The sequence below is a fragment of the Balaenoptera ricei genome, chromosome 2 (assembly GCF_028023285.1).
Source record: "Balaenoptera ricei isolate mBalRic1 chromosome 2, mBalRic1.hap2, whole genome shotgun sequence".
Taxonomy (NCBI): domain Eukaryota; kingdom Metazoa; phylum Chordata; class Mammalia; order Artiodactyla; family Balaenopteridae; genus Balaenoptera; species Balaenoptera ricei.
Genome location: NC_082640.1, coordinates 187,254,354 through 187,266,530, shown reverse-complemented (window position 1 = coordinate 187,266,530; position 12,177 = coordinate 187,254,354). Strand labels below are relative to the sequence as shown.

At 65.3% G+C, this 12,177-nt stretch overlaps 1 protein-coding gene and 1 long non-coding RNA gene across 2 annotated transcripts in view; both read right to left on the bottom strand.

The window, feature by feature from the left end:
- The window catches only part of INF2 (inverted formin 2), a 28,528-nt gene extending 24,898 nt beyond the window's left edge, over window positions 1–3,630 (bottom strand). The window contains exon 1 of the mRNA XM_059915125.1: window positions 3,173–3,630. The gene's annotated coding sequence lies outside the window, so the exon portion shown is untranslated. The remainder of the gene's footprint in view (window positions 1–3,172) is intronic.
- Window positions 3,631–3,686: 56 nt separating this feature from the next.
- On the bottom strand, window positions 3,687–8,698 carry LOC132360785 (uncharacterized). The gene is made up of 5 exons (XR_009501179.1): window positions 8,647–8,698; window positions 7,800–8,196; window positions 4,992–5,125; window positions 4,798–4,849; window positions 3,687–4,100 (listed from the first exon to the last, which is right to left on the bottom strand). It is a non-coding gene; the product is annotated as an uncharacterized LOC132360785 (long non-coding RNA).
- Between the last annotated feature and the right edge of the window lie 3,479 nt (window positions 8,699–12,177).

Here is a 12,177-nt window from a genome sequence, read left to right as displayed (position 1 = left end):
GTGGGGGGACCGGCAGTGTCTGGCACAGCGGGGGGCTGGGGCCGGCTTCTGCTCACACAGCCGAGCGGGGTCTCAGAGGTAACGCAGGGAAACCACGGCCCAGGGCTGTGATGCGGCCCGAGTGGGCCGCCCGGCCCGGCCCCGCCCCCGCCCCCGCCCCGCCCCCGCCCCGCCCCCGCCCCCGCCCCGCCCCACGGCACCCTCTAGCCGCAGTGCTCCCCTTCGATGCTAGGCCTCGGTGGCACCACCTGCAAAACAGGAAGCAGAAACAGCCTGCACCTCCCCAGGCGTGTGCCTCCCACCCATGGAGGGCTGCGCTCAATGGCCCCCGGCCGGCCGGGCCTCCAGCAGCGCTGGCCTTGCCCCCCTTCCCAGGGAGGCCTCCGCCTTCCCGATCGGGTGGGCCCAGGCACGACCTCATGGGAGCCGGTGGTCCTCCAGTCTGCCCTGCCCCTCCCTCCCCCTCCCTTCCCACTGGGCCCAGCTCACAGGATGGGGGGGGCCGGAGGGTGCTCTGGCAGCCCGTGAGCAGGGGCCCCGGCCCAGGGCACCCAGGAGGCGCAGCTGGGAAAGCTGCAGCAGGGGAGGGGGCTGCGATGGGGCAGGAAGGGCAGGCGGAAGAGGAAAGCGGCCTCGGCCCTTTGCCCTTCTGTTTTAGACAGCTCAGGGAGAGGGGCTTTTTCGTCACTCACCCACCCGCGACTGCTTCCGCCCCTCCCGCCCCCGGCCACTGCCAGGAGGGTCCACCGCCCTGATGGGCCGGCGGCTCCGGGCTCCAGGGCAGCTGTCTGTCTGCGCTGGCTGCTCTGCTCTGCACTCACACAGGTGGGCGCCCTGAGGGTGGGCCGGCACCCCCTCCCCGCATTGGGGGCCAGGGGCAGGGGGCGCTGCTTGGCCAGGACAAAGCTCTCCTAACTCCTAGGGCATCAGGCCTGGAACCCAGAGGCTGCTGCACCCACGTGCTTGCTCTTCCCGTGGGAACTGCGGCGGTGATGAGGGGCAGGGGGACAGCCCTGGCCTCCAAGTGCTCCCCGGGGGCCGGCCAGTTCTCCCCCGGCCCCCGGGGCAGCACCTCCCGCGTGCCCAGAGTGGTGGATGCCACGCTCTGGCCACCACAGCGGCGAGGGGAGCATCAGCGCTGACGCACACAGTAGGAGCTTTACAGACATCTCTTGCCAGGAGGGCAGCACTGGTTCTGTCACCCAACCACCCCGTGTCTCAGTCTCCTCTTCCCGTGAAACAGACAAGAATCCCAGGACCCACCCTTACCCAGGGACGGCGTGAGGGTCAGAGATCACGGTGGGAACGTGGCGGGCTAGTTCACTCGGTCCTCCTCTCCTTCATTCATTCAGCCCACAGACCCTCAGGCCGTGGGGGGACTTCGCCTCTGGGTGCCCTCAAAAGCCAGGGGCGCGAGCTCACCTCAGGGAAAGCCCCCCGCCAGGGTCCAGGCCGGGCCAGCTGGTCACACCTGCACCCAGGGCGGCACCCCATCGTCATCCAGTTACCATCTATCCCTCCTGCAGTCCCACAAACCACTAACTTTTCCAACCTGGAAAACAACTGCACTCTGATGAAAGGCAAACGGAATCTATTCAGGGTACAGCTTCCAGGTCCCAAATGTGAAGTGTGTGCAATTAGCTCCGACAGCCTGTCAGCACCTCCACAGAGCGGGGGCCCCCACCTGACGGTTAACTCTTTGCCGCCAAGGAGCGGAGCCTCAACGGACTTACGGCCTGGATGGGTCACGGGACGGGCAGCCCCACCCGGTCACCTGGGTTCACGTCCCCCGGCAGTGCCCCCCTCCCCCGCCTGCCCACCCGCCCCGATGACCTGTCAGCCCCGAGCTGGGGGCCGGGAACTCTTGTGGAAGAGACGGGAGGGTGGGCCTGGGCAGCGGTTGGGACGGGCCTACCGCACCAACCTGGCTCTTTGAGCAGAAAGTTGATGCCGGCCTGCAAAGGGGTGGGGACAGTATGAGGTCTCAGACTCCAGACCTGGAACCAAACGCCCATCCACAGCTGCTACGAGAGAGCTGCGGCGTGCACTACCCAAAGCCCGCCACCCTGGGAAGCACCATGACGGGGTCTGGGGCTTTGTTCTGGGTCCCCAGCTCCTTCACTGCTGGGCGACAGAGGAGGTTCACGCCTGAGCAACTGTCCCCACCCTTCAGGGTGCAGGTGGGGAGACAGAGGCCCAGAGAAGGCCAGAGTCCTGGCCGGTTCCCACTGCCAGAGGGAGAAGGGGGCGGGGCTGGTGGGGAGGAGACTTCCCAACTCCAGCTCCTTCATGGGTGCGCCTGACCTCTGGCCTTGTTCCTGATTCCCAGCTGGGGCAGGGTCATGGCCACCTTAGGTGCTCTGACTCCTGGTGTGTGTGTCCAGCTGGGGTGGGGCACTAAAGCTGCGGTCACAACTGAGGCCGGCCACCACGCAGCCTGGGGCCCTGGGTCACAGAGGCTCAGGAGGCCAGGCAGACAGTCTCCCTTCGTGTCTCCCCAGGAGCAGCCAGGGTTGGTGGAAGCACGGATTCCCTCCTGAGGCTATGGTCACCCTCGGGTTCCTCCCCAGGAAAGGGGCCCAGAAGTGGGACCGGAGGAGCACAGGGCCAGACTGCCAGCCCCATTCTGGAGAAACCCAGAGCAGTGACAGGGGCTTGCTCCCCCAAGGCCTGCCTATGGGGGTGCCAGGGCCCCGTGTGCGCCCACCCGCATCCAGGCGGCTACAGACCCAGCAGCCCAGGCGGGGCCGCAGGCCGCCGCATGCATTGTGGTGCCACCGGGGCGGTGGACGCGAAGTTGAAGTTTATTTCCCCAACTGTGGCTGATTCATAATCTGGATGTAGTAGCCGTGAGGCGGGTAAATTCTGCCGGCATCGGGCAGGGCGGAGGCCCGGCCGACCCTCGGCCCACCACTCGAGGGCAGCGCGCGCTCGGGCGGCGTCTCCGCGCCGGGGCCGGCAGTCCGGGGTGGGGAGCGAGCCGGCGGGGCCGGGGCGCCGCGGGGTCCCCGCCCGGGCGCCGGGATCCCGCCGCCCTGCGCCGCGGGGCTGCTGGCCGCCACCACGGGCGCACGCGCCGCTCCCCCAACCCCACTCCCCGGCCCCAAGCGCCCCCACGGCCCGGACTCAGTTTCCCCGCGGCTCCTGGCCGGCCCAGAGGGCGCGGACTTACCGGGAGGGGACGGCGGCGGAGGGCGGGTATATTAGGCCAGCGCTCGGTCCGCGTCGGGTCAGGAGCCGGGTCAGGAACCGCGGACCGCCGGCGCACAGCGGGGCTCCGCACAGCTCGGGCTCCGGCTCCGCTGGGCGCGCGGGAGGAAGAAGAGGCACCGCCCAGCCCCGCCCGCCGGCGGCCACGTGGGGAGCGGGCGGCGGCCGGGGGCGGAGTCTGCGGTGGGGGTCCCGGGAGAGGCCCCGCCCACTCCTGCCCGGCGGGCTGGGGCGCCGAGGGAATCTCCCCGCGTCTATAAATACCCGGCCCGCCTCCACCGCGGCTCGACCCGTTCCCGGCCCTGCCAGTTTCGCTGTTCGTGGGCCGGGGTGGCGCTGGGGAGTGAGACACACAGAGCGGGGAAGGGGTGGGGGCGTCCTGGGAAACATCTGGAAGTGGTCTCCCCGCCTCAGCCCTCACTGCCCGCCCCCTCCCTGGGCTCCACTGCTCCTCCTCCCCCAACAAACCCCCTGCAGGTCCACCCGCGCTGGCAGCGCTCCAGGTCACCGGCTCACCCACTGAGGCTCCCTGTCAAAGCCCGGCGGCAGGTGGGACCGGCTTCCCACGCTTCGCTCACTGCGCCCTGAGTGGGAGCCCCCCTTGGGCCCGCTGATCGCACGTCCTGACGTCTGAGGCTCCCTCATGGGAGACTGGTCTTCCGGGATGGAGAGTGTCCCGATCAACCGGGCCGGACGGTGTGGACCCCTTCCAGCAGTGCTCCCTGATCCCCAGCAGAGACGGGGTCTGGGTGGTCTCTGGGCAGCCTGGACCCTGCTGGGTGGTGCAGGCAGCAGGCCTGAGGGTCCTGCACGGTCAGGGTGTGACCTCAGGCTCGGGCTTGAACCTCAGGCTCGGGCTTGACGTGCACTGCTGAGCCGCAGTCCCCCATCTGTAAAACATTGACAATTACGTCTAAAGGTTACCAGGTGAGATGAGCACACGTGGTGAAGTGTCTCCACTGTTGGTTTTGTCTTGCCAAATCTCTCCTGAGACCTGCCGTGTCTGGGCCATGGTGGGGGCAGTGTGGGTGGAGAGGGCTCATGACGGGCCGCTCAGGGCAGAGGGAACAGCGCCGGGTCCAGGCGGCTTCACAACCTCGCTCCTGCTTCTCCCTGGGGCCAACCACACGCCCCCTGGCGCCCAGCCTGCCCCTGTCGGGTGGGGATAAGAGCAGCGTGTACAGCCCCTGGAAGTCTCCTTGGCTCGGCCCCAGTGAGGGAGCAGCTTCTGGCAACAGGCCGGTGTGGAACGAAGGCCTCTGAGGGCTGGGCGTGCCCAGGTGAGCCGCCAAGGAGGGCGCGCTGGCTCCTGGACGCCCTCCAGCCAGGGGACGCGTGACCGTGGAGGCCGCTCCCTGACGGGAAGCTGCCCGGACTCTACTGTTCTTGGAATGCGCGAGTCCTTGCTCCGAGGGCCGGCCAGCGCCCCGACTGGCTCCCGGCCCCTCTCCTTGACCCTCCCGTGGAGCAGGTGTGGCTTCTCCTGGAAGCCTTCCTATCCTCCCTGAGCTGGATTTCAGGCCCCTCCATGCCCTCCTGGATCCCAGCAGTTGGCACCTCTGGGGGTGACACCAGTTGCTGACTCACCGCTTCCCGAACCTGGCTCCTGGCTGCAGTTGGCTGTGGTCAGTGGGTGTGTCTGTGGATCCAGTGGATGGAGAAGCACAGGGGAAGAAGGTGGGGAGTGACTTTCCAGCCTTCAGGCTGGGCTGGCGAGGGTGACCCAGCTGGGAGAGCAGCGTCGGGCGGGGCCTCCCGTGCCCTGGACCCCCAGCTCTTACCAGCTGGGGCGGGGAGCAGGCAGAATCCTGAGCCTCTCCCAGCGGCTGAAGCGGGAGGCCTGGCTTTGGCCAGGGATCTACGGCTCGGCCACTGGCAGCCCTTCTGTGGCGCACTCAGGGATGAGGACCCCTCCCTGACGGAAGAGAGGGAAGCTCTCTTGCCCCCAGAGCTGGTTCCTGCCCAGGGCTTTCTCCCTTGTGCTCCAGCCTGGGGCAGGTGGGCACAGTCCCGACTCTCCCGGTCTGGCGGGTGTCCTGGATGGCACCAATGGTAGAGGCCCTACCCAAGGGTCAGGTCCGTTCACCGCACCCGGCCCCCTCCAGCATACACCCACAGTGGCACTCGTGCAGGCCTGAGACTGACCCGCAAAGAGCCCGCACCCACGGCACCGTGCCTGGGCCTGTGGAGAGCCTGGCACTGCCTCCTGCTGGGATGCAGAAAACAGAGCTTGGGATGAGGGGGCAGAACAGGCTTTGGGCGCTGACACGTGAGCTCTGGGAGCAGCCGGGCGGGCACGGGAATTTCTCAGAGACAGGTCTTCCAGCCCTATGTTTGATGCCAGGATAGACCTGAGTGTAGTGAGCGGGCACTTGTGGGCCAAGAGGGGAGCCTGGGGCCCACCCGGGGACCCCAAGCAGCCGCCTGGCCTTGGGTTTCATTTCCTGTGTCAGTTCAGCACCAAAAATGCTTTTTACCATTTGCCTTTTGAAATGTTTTTCCTTTTTTATCCTGTTGGGGTGCCCTGATGTGACCCCTGATACTGCTACAGAATAAAGTCAGCAGAAGTGTGCCCCCCATCCATTCACCCACCCACCTACCTACCCACCTACCCACCTACCTACCTAACCACCCATCTACCTATTCACCCGTCCACCTACCCATCTACCACCCATCCATCCATCTACCCATCCATCCACCTACCCACCCACCCATCCACTCACCCACCATCCACCCATTACACCCACCCACCCACCCATCCATCCATCTTCCCATCCTTCCTTCCACCCACCCACCCACCCACGCACCCACTCACTCACTCATCCATCCATCCACTCATCCACTGCAGGACTAGGTCTACCTGGTGAGTAAGACCTGGGGTACCTAGCTCTGCTACAGAGCAGCTATGGCACCTCGGGCAACCGTTCTGCCCCTGTGCTTGTTGACAGGAACCTGACCACTCTGGCCACCTCCAGAAAGGTGGGCTGTAATGCGGCAGCAGCTGCAGGCTCCGGTCCTGGGCCCCGCTCCTCTCAGCACCCCTGCCTCTCCTTCAGCGCCTTTCCTCTGTAGCCTGGCAGCTTTGGCCACTGTAGCCTCAACACCCCCTCGTGGCAGAAGGTGACATCAGTCAGGGCCCATCCCTGGTCTGGGGAGGGGAGGTGGGACTCGGGACCAGATTCTCAGAAGGGACAGTGGGCGGGCCGGTCAGTCAGAGGCTCGGGTGGGTCAGTAACCTCTAGCCTCTTCCTCTGAGTAGCGGTCACACGCTCAGGAGATCTCATCATTTGCAGATCTGTATTTGGGAACTTGCCTACTTGCTAAAATCTATTTGTGACCCTAAAATCACTACTTGTTTTGCAGTCTTTTGCTGACATGTGTAGACCGGCAAAAACTCTGAGTCCCCAGCTGAGGTCGGACGAGGTGATGCTCTGTGCCTTCTCGTTTAATCGCCTGCTGCAAACACGGCCAATTTAGTGTTCAGTTTTCCACATTTTTGTGCTTTTTCGGGAGGAGATTTCCCTGTCTAAAGGGGCCCCCAGCACAGCCCTGAAGTGCGTCCAGTGGCCCTTAGCACAGGGAGGTTGGCTGTGCCTCACAGAGAAAACGCCTGTGTCTGAGGACCACACCGTCCACGTGAGCTACAGGGCAGCCGCCGCGGGTTCAACGCTCGTGAACCAACAATACAATCGTACCAAATACGGTGTCTTTAAACAGGAATGCAAGAATATGTAGAACAAGATTATGTATCAACTGGCTGAAAGAATGTGGCCCGAGGCTGGTGGGACCCTGACCCTTGGGCTCCGCCTGGGGTGATGGCTCAGTTCTCCAATATTCAGTGTTTGTGGCGACTCTACAGACCAGAACCGCTGCGTCCTGGGGCTGGCCGAGACGGTGTGTGGCTTCCGCATCGGGGCAAGAGGCCCATGGGCTCCCGCACGGACTCCCCCGCGTCTGCAGGCCCGTCCAGCCAAGGAAGCCACGATGCAGAGGGGCGGAGGTGTCGGCAGAGCTGGCCGACCTCCGGGCTCCTGGTCTCTCTGTCCGTAGCCACCTCCCCTCTGGTGCCTCTCTGAGCAGCTGGGCCAGTGGTCCTGCAGTCCCCTAGGGCAGTGGGTGGCCATCCCTGGGGAGTGCCGGGGCCATGCCCAGAGATGCAGCCTGCAGAGCAGAGAGGGGAGGGCCTGGGGCCTCTGCTGACCCACCAAGACTTGGACTGTCCCTCGCCTCCTGGACTCCCTTCGTTGCCTCAGTTACCCAGTGAAGGTCTAGCTGGGACAGTGGTTTTCTCCTTGGTTCTGCAGAGATAACCCAGTGTGACGGGGGCACACAGCAGCTCAGCGCTGACTTCTTTATATGGGGGAGGGGGGAAGCATCTTTAACTCAGGATAAAGGTTCTGCAGGGAAAGAGGCAAGAAACCACTGGGCCGTGCAGCCCTGGCTCTGGGAGTGCTGCAGAGGGAGGCTGCCGGCGGGCACACCCGCTGGAATCCCAGGGGCCTCCTTAGGGCTTCGACGGTGAGGAGGTGCCTGAGACCCACCCTGCCCCAAACCCAGTGTCTCCGTCCACGTAGCAGTTTTCGACTCACCTTGCCCTTGGCCTTGAAGCTGCACACTCAGAAGGCGGGTCTCCCTTCTCCCCTCTAAAGAGGCAGGGCTCTGAGGGGCAGAGGTGACTTGGGAAGGGAGGGGACAGGGCATTTAGGCTGAAGAATTGGGTCCCCCCTGGTGTTTGCTGAGAGATGGAAATCAAGGCTGGAATCCTTGCTGCTGGTTTTGGCCACTGGGCTGTGTTTCTCAGAGGCACAGCGCCAAGCCTGAGCCTCCCAGGTCTTGGAGGTTTTGTCCTGGCGCACCTGCCTCACTGCGTCCCACCCCTCCGGGCTCCGGCCTCCAGGCCCCCCCACGCGGCAGTCCCCTGCTTCTCCCAGGATAACCGGCTCCATTCGGCTCCCAGCCATCCTTGAATTAGGCTCCCAGCCTCTCCTGTGTGGAAAAGAACCCGCTGGCATCTGAGCTTTCCCGGGGAGGAAGAGTTCACAGATTTCAGGCGGGGATGGAGGAAGGGGCTCCTGTGGCCCCCCACCCCCCAGCGGCGGGGCTCCACTCCCTCAGCCCCCAGGACAGGGCTCTGCCCCAGCCCCTCCCGCCCCCACCCCCTAGCTGTCTGCTGCTCAGCACCTTCCTGACCCCATCACAACTCTCCTTTTCTCCTCCAGCCCGGTGGGGAGGTTTAAGGGTTAAAAATAACCCCCAAACCAAAACCCGAATACGGTTCTTCCGCATACACCGGTCTGGCTTGCCAATTCCTAGCCCAAGACCTCGCGGTCTTTCCCGTCCCTCTGCACAGGCCGTGGGCTCTGCACGGGCTGCCGCCCACTGCCCGGGCACTTCCCCTGGCCCCGCACAAGGACCCCCTCCACGGGGACGCCCCACCTCTCCACGCCCTTCCGGCCCCAGGAAGAATCACTGCGTTCCCCTCTCTCCCAGGAAGCTTTGACCTCTGCTCCCCTTGCACAGGCCCGTGTGGGCGTCATCCGTGTCCCTGATTGGATTGTGAGTTCCAGGCGGGGCGGGGCTGAGAGTCAGGGTGCCGGCGGCCCTGGAGTGCCCGGTGTGTGGGCATGTGGGAGGTACGAGTGAGCTCCAGCCCCTACCCCACCGCCAGCTCCGCCCGCCCTGTCTCTGCGGCGTGCCTCAGAATGGGCCCCGGACGGGCCCCACTCCGCGGTGCAGCTCAGGACCCCGCCAGGGTCTCCGTGCCCTGCGCGTCCTGCAGCCTCCCGGGGCTCGGCACCCCGCCCCTCCCCAGCGAGGCCCTCTGTGGCCGTCCCAGGCGGCGTCACCGTTTCCTTTCATCCATCAGTACCTTAATTACCTTGGCCATATTTTTTTTTCTTGAAATTAACTAGAAATCAAGTTCTAATTTGAGGAGCGGCGCGGGGACTCAGCACCGCCTCTAGCGGGTGGTAACTGCACTGCGGTTAGGGACGGCGGATTGCTCCTTGAGCGCCCTGGGGTGGGAGGCTCCGTGGGCGCGCACGTCGGGGCGCGCGGGGTGCCGGGTGCTAAGCCGGGGCCCCTCCACAATGAGTCCTACCCGACCCTCCCCAGGCCACGCGAGCCCAGCTGGGGCGCAACCAGCACCGCATCTGGTGCCACGAAGGCGAGGGACAAGCTTTCTCTTGATGGCTCTCAAGGGATTTTCTTTTCTTTCTTTTTAAATTGGATCAGTTTCCTTATTGAACACTGAATACATTCTTAAGATCCAGAGTCACCAGCCGGTAAGGGGCGGAGGAGAGGCAGCGAGATGCCCCCTGCCTGCTTTAGCTTTTGGGAGGCCCTAACCCCGGCGCTATTTCTTCCCGCGACGCGTCTGTGGATCCCCCCCCCCCACCTGCTGCCCTCCCACCCCGCACCCCCCAAGGCACAGCTCCGTTTCCTCATTTGCTCCTGTGCCCAGCACGGGGCCTGGCTCGGAGGGCGCTGGGTGATGGGCGGGTAGCTGGGTATGGGTTGGGGGGCATGTGGCCGATGAGCCCAGAGAGCTCCTCCCTGGGAGACCCCACCTCACTGTCTCTGGCTCCTCTTCCACAGGCTGGGCTGTCGCTAGTCCGGCCCCACCTCCCGCCCAGGGTGGGCTTTGTGTGTATGTACGTTTTCCCCGGGAGAGGCCTCCAGGGCTCTGGGAAGGGGCAACGGTGTGGTTGGTTCAGTCCTGGCCAAGGGTCCTTGCTGATGCCAGCTAACAGAGCCTGGGCGCTTCAGCCCCCGCCCGCCCGCCCCACCACCTCGTGTTGGCAAAGAAGTGGCCACGCCCTTCTCCTGAAGCCGCTGCCTCAGGCCTGCATCACCTGGAACAGCAGCTGAGGGGGGAGGGGCGAGTTGGGGGAGGGGCAGGCTCCGCCTAGGTTGGGGGCGTGCAGAGGCCCTGGGGGAATGGGTGCAGCCTCGCCACTGCCCAGCAGGGCCATGTGCGCCGCCCACAGGCCAAATTCCAGAGCTCTGAGCCTGTCGTGGCCCGTGTAGGGAGGACCCTGCTGGAGGCCAGGTACACCCCGTGGGCAGTGTGGCCCAGTGGTCCAGCCCAGGGATCCTGTAGCCAGACAGCCTGGGCCCAGATCCTGTTTCTGCTGCTTGGAGCTGGGGGTCCCCCGCCTGGGGCTACGGAGGCTTGAATGGGGTCCTCTGAGCGGTCCCCCTACCGTCTGCGCATGGAGCTGAGCGTCATGAGGTGTGGGTGGGAGATGGGGCTGAGCTGCCGGCAGCCCTTCAGTGACCTGGCCGAAGTCCAGGGGTGGTGGTGCTGGGCCACTTTGTTGGGGGCAGGGAAAGTTCCTTCGGACACACCAGGAGGAGGGAGGGGCAAGAATCAGTGCGAATATTACGCAGGGCAAGGAGAGTAGGTTTTACTCTGAGATCGGGGAAGAAGTCAAAGGGGTTTAAGCAGGGGTGGGCGTGGGGCACCCTGACTTATGGCGTGAAAGATCCCCCTGGCGTAGGGACAGACGGTGGGGGGCAGGGCCAGGCGAGGCTGTGACGCAGGGGCCGCACTGGCAGGTCTGGTGGGGGTTAGACATGAGTGCGCATGTGGGAGCCTGTTGAGAGGTCAGTTTTCCGGGGTGGCGGGGGCGAGGAACGGACGCAGGTGCCCAGTGGTGAAGGCCGCCAGGCCCTTGGTATTCACTGAGGATGAAGTAAGCTTAGGCCTATGGGGACAGCTGGCAATTTACAAAGGTTGGGGACACTTGGGAGCCTGTCTCGACTACGGTGCTGCCTTCCCCCGGGGCCTCAGTCCCCGCTCACCCCGTGACCGCCTAGAGAAAGGCCAGAAACCCCTGCAGGGGTGGCAGGCTCTCCCACAGCCCTTGGCAGGTCCTGGACTTAAAACCATCAGAGCGACAGAAACACACCAGGCCCGGGACCCTGGGAGCTGGGTTTCCCTCTGGCTTTCTCTGAGTGGCTCAGTGTGGCCTGGATTCGTGGTTCACCTCATTGGTGGATGCGGGCCAGTACCCAGGGCCCCAGAACGTGCAGTGGGCAGCCAGGTGGGCAGATGAGACGAGGAGGCCCAGCCCTGCCCTGGAAGGGCCCTGAGCTGGCGGGGGTCCCAGTCGTGGCCCAGAGGTTTCCGGGCTCCCACCCAAGAGTGTCTTTGGGGGCTTCCAGGGGGAGGACTTGGTGGGGGGAGGGGGACGCTGTCCCGCGCTCAGAGCAGTTAATGTCCCAAGGGGATTCCTGGGTGACGTCTGCTCCCCTCTGACCCACATTCTCCCGGGAGGAGGCCAGCCTGCCTGCTTCCGCGTGGACCCCTGCAGGTCAGACTTCTTGCATCTGGAGACTTCTCTAGTCCTTGCTTGGGACTCCCTGCCGGCCCTCCCCTCCCCCTCCCCTCAGCCCTCCGCTGGGCCGGGGCAGTGTCCCTGAGTACCGGAGCTCAGCCCAGGCACCTGGTCCAGTCCAGGCCCCTCCACTGCCCCACTCCCCAAGCTTCCCCCCGCCTCAGACACCTAGGGGGGCCCGGAACACGCCGGTCTCCCTACTGCCTGGGCGTAGGGTGCTGGTGCCAGAGGGTGAGGGGGGCGGGAGAGGCCTCCGCAGGGTCAGCCCAGGTTGGGGGGACACGCAGCTCTTCCCTGCCCCCGGGCCTGGGGTGGGGGCCCTGGCAGAGATTTTCCAGCTCCTCCGCCCTGCGGCCCCCAGGTGGAGTCTGGAGGGGGCCTGGGAGCCCCTGGGCCCCTGCTGGGGTGGGGGAGGGCAGGCTGCAGGCTGCTGTGTGGGGCTGAGAAGGCAGCTGCATCTGAGTCATGCTCCGGAAAATGAGAGGCTGCTTCCACCACCATCTGGCTCCTCAGGAGGAGGAGGAGGAGATGCGGCGTGGGGGGGTGGGGCGGAGAGGAGAGGGCAGGGGGCAGGGCTGCAGGGGGAGGGGGAGGGGGCCGCACCTGGACCCTTCTTCCCTGTCTG